This window comes from Drosophila willistoni, unplaced genomic scaffold, assembly GCF_018902025.1.
Source record: "Drosophila willistoni isolate 14030-0811.24 unplaced genomic scaffold, UCI_dwil_1.1 Seg6.1, whole genome shotgun sequence".
Lineage (NCBI taxonomy): Eukaryota > Metazoa > Arthropoda > Insecta > Diptera > Drosophilidae > Drosophila > Drosophila willistoni.
The window spans coordinates 31,873-35,402 of record NW_025814517.1 but is presented as its reverse complement, the minus strand read 5'-3'; the positions used below and the strand labels follow the sequence as shown (position 1 = coordinate 35,402).

At 41.4% G+C, this 3,530-nt stretch overlaps 1 long non-coding RNA gene across 1 annotated transcript; it reads right to left on the bottom strand.

The window, feature by feature from the left end:
* Positions 1–906: 906 nt before the first annotated feature.
* LOC124461694 lies at positions 907–2,861 on the bottom strand. The gene is made up of 3 exons (XR_006955211.1): positions 1,634–2,861; positions 1,284–1,576; positions 907–1,213 (listed from the first exon to the last, which is right to left on the bottom strand). It is a non-coding gene; the product is annotated as an uncharacterized LOC124461694 (long non-coding RNA).
* Between the last annotated feature and the right edge of the window lie 669 nt (positions 2,862–3,530).

Genomic DNA, 3,530 nt, shown 5'->3' with positions numbered 1-3,530 from the left:
ATTCAGAGTCGAGGGGGCGAATGCCAGCCATGCGGAATGAAAGTGAAACTTTCAAAAGGTGTCACTTTGGTAAGATGCCACAATGGAAAAGGGTTGGGCAGCCAGGCGACGAAATTATGGGGCTGGGATGATGACCAATCAGAGAGGGGGAGAGAGAAAAAGAGAGATGCTTTAAGTAATAATCATTTTGCTCAACTGCCAAAAAAATTTCGCACAAATAATATTCAGGTCAGCACTGAAGCTTTGCTCAATTAGCAACCTTACGCACACGCGGGCAGGGCCAAGGGGAATAGAATGTAATAGCAATTTCTATTGCATAAGAAAAAACATAATGGTTAGTTTTTCGTTTGTCTTTTACAATTACTTTTTATTTCACTTTCATTAAAAAAAACCACATGCCCTTTGCCCATTTCTCGTGAGAATACAATTAACCAGAGTTGAATGCTACAAACATATTCCCATCACGCATCCATCTGAGGCCACGTGGAGGTGATTTGCATAGTTATTGTTTTCGACAAGTCGTTGATTCGAGTGTTTTGTATATGTTTGGTTTGGTGGCCATGCAAATCTGTCGCTTTCTTCTTTTGGGGCAATTGTCTTATGTGTAAATTACAGAGACGAGAGCAGCAGCAGGAGCAGCAGCTGACGCAAAAGACGGCAATTTAAAGCCAATGAAATACTTTTCCACTGTATCTGTATCTGCGTGTCCGACTGAAGTTGTATATCCATCTAACAAGCCATCTATCCATCCAACCATCCATGTGCAACTGATGGCGATTGGCATACAAAACTGCAGATACACACACACATCGACACATTATGTGTGTGTGAGTTCGAGCGAGATGTGAGGCAAAAACAAACACACAAAGAGCGAAATTAAAGTGAAATTTTTTTTTTCATCTTGTATTTTATTTTATATTAAATATCGCCAACAAACTAGTTAATTTTCTATTTTACTCCAATTTGAGATACGATGGCCGCGCACTTGTGGTTGCTTTCGACCAATATACACACACACAGCCAAATACATAAGTGGTGCTGCTCGTGTGAATGGTATGGTTGGTGCTGGTTTAATTGATAATTCCCCTCTCCATATTAGCCACCACCCATCTCTCTTCGCTGTTGCCACCCATCTTCCCCTGATACCATGATGTTAGCAGAAAAAGAAAAAAAAAACCATTTGCCTATAAGTGCCATCATATATGTTTTTAAGCTGTCAAATGAATGCCAATAATATCGAAATAAATTGCCCAGCTAAGCCCAAAACAATTAGTGGCTCTTACCTTCTCCCCTTAACACTTTTTAGCATGTGTGTGTCAATCTGTGTGTCAGTGTGTGTGTGTGTGGCACATAGTTCTTAACCGTTGGTGTGTTGACGAACAACAAGTTAACGGCTCTGCCAAACACAACGGCAACTGCGACTCATACCCACCGTCGACCGGCCTCTATCGGGATGTTTCGGTCTTTTGCTCTTGGCCAGGTTGGTTGCAGCCGATGTACCTCCTCTTAACGTCTCCTTCCACACACACATTGCAATTCAAGGTCCCCAAGGATTCCATCCAGGATATGCAACATGCTTTGGAAGAGTGTAAGTTGAATAGGGTGGTAGGAGGAATTATGCGTACATACATACACATAGAAACGTAGAGTAGCACACAGCATTTTGTGGTCCCACATAAATTATAGCCAGCTGCCGATCTGGTTTGCTAGCATATTGCCAATTTGGGTTAGTAATGTATTTACCAGTACAAGTTTTCAATCCTGTTTTCACTATTAAATTCTCGCGTCACATTCATCGAGGTCAGGCAGAGTCGGTTTTTAATTTAGATTCCCAGGCATCTCCTAGCGGTGCACTGACAGCCTCCATGTCCAAGTGGCAAACTTGTTGCTGTTGACTGTTGTTGGCTGCTGTTATTAATTGCCTTTTATTTCTTTTTGCGCTCTTTAGCCACAGTTTCCGATTTCTAAACGCTGACCATAGAAAGCTGTCGATCCTGTTCGCTTATTAATTATTTGTGCTCCAATTGCTAATGAGCGGACAGTGGACAGCAAACTCTCCGACGATGAATCAAGCTGTAATCAAGCGAAAGTCATACATGCAAATGCATGTATCCCACCTCATTTCATTCCCATTTAAGCCTGCTATTGATCAATCAATTTATCTACCTATCTATCTAGCTCGCGGCAAGAAGGAGAAGAAGAATTATTTGATGCCACTGTTTATGCTTTTTAAACTGAAAATGGCGGCTCTGCTGCCCCTGGCACTGATCTCATTCAAGGCTTTGGTCATTGGCAAGATTGCTCTGCTGCTCTCGAGCATCATTGGATTGAAAAAGCTGTTGGAATCAAAGAAAGAGAACTCCAAGGTTGTTGAGCATTCGCACTATGAACACGAGCATAGCTACGGTCTGTAAAATTCTATGTAAGGTGCCATTCAAGAGAATAAAAACAAATACAAGAAACCCATAGCTATTAAGTTCAATTGGCAGATGGGCGATTAAAAAGAGATGCAGCTGGACGTGGTATGAAATGGGCTGATGACAAATCAATCAAGTTCTGGGAATTTTTTTCACAAACTTAATCTAATTTTAAACAACTCAAGTGACTGCATTTTGTATAAATATACTCAGATCTTTACTATATACTATTTTTAAAACTTAACGCTCAACTACTACTCAACTAAACTAACAACTAATCTAAACTAATTTAAACTATTGAAACTTTGTATGAACTGTTGCTGCAGCTACTATGTGTTTGGGGCTCCCACAGAGAAAAGTCCAACATGCCACCCACCCCAGCAGCTAAGCCACCCTACCAAGCAGGCCAGCCATTAATCCCCATCAGCCCTAAGAAAAGCCCCAACAAAACTCGCAAATTAAATTTATTTAATCGAAAGAAAAATAAAAACTGTCGCATTAATTTGTAACCAATGTTTTGTTTAGTCTTATTTTTCCCTCAACAAAAAAAAAAAAAATGCGCATATGCAACGTGCCGCATTTTAAAGCGAAATGAAATGCGTTCACTCGCTGAATAAAAATACTTACCAACTTTACGGCACACAAAATCACAGGCACATCCACATCCACATCGACAGACGGGCGGGCAGGCATATCAGAGACGCCCCAGGTACAGAACACAAAATTTCACTTGATGCACTGAGGCGTAGAGGCCGGGCTGCATCTGTACGAAGTTTTTCATCTTACCTGGTCAGTGGAACTTCCTTACTTACCGACATTTGTTGCAGACCAAGTTTTTTCTTTCTTTGATTCATTGTACGCCCCCTTGTCCATACAGAGGGATATCCAATGTCGCTCCAAAAAGGCCATCTAATGAAAGTCTCTTCTTTGCCTGCGACCTGGTCTCAGCATTCAAAGTGCAGCACGTAAAACCAGCTAAGCCTCTCCTTGGGTGTGTGTATGTTGTTCGTATCAGCAATGCAATGGCAATGACAATGGCATGGACATGGAGCACACCAAGCTTGAATTTATGGCCGTTGGCTTTTTGGCATATAAATGGCGAGAGACGCCAAA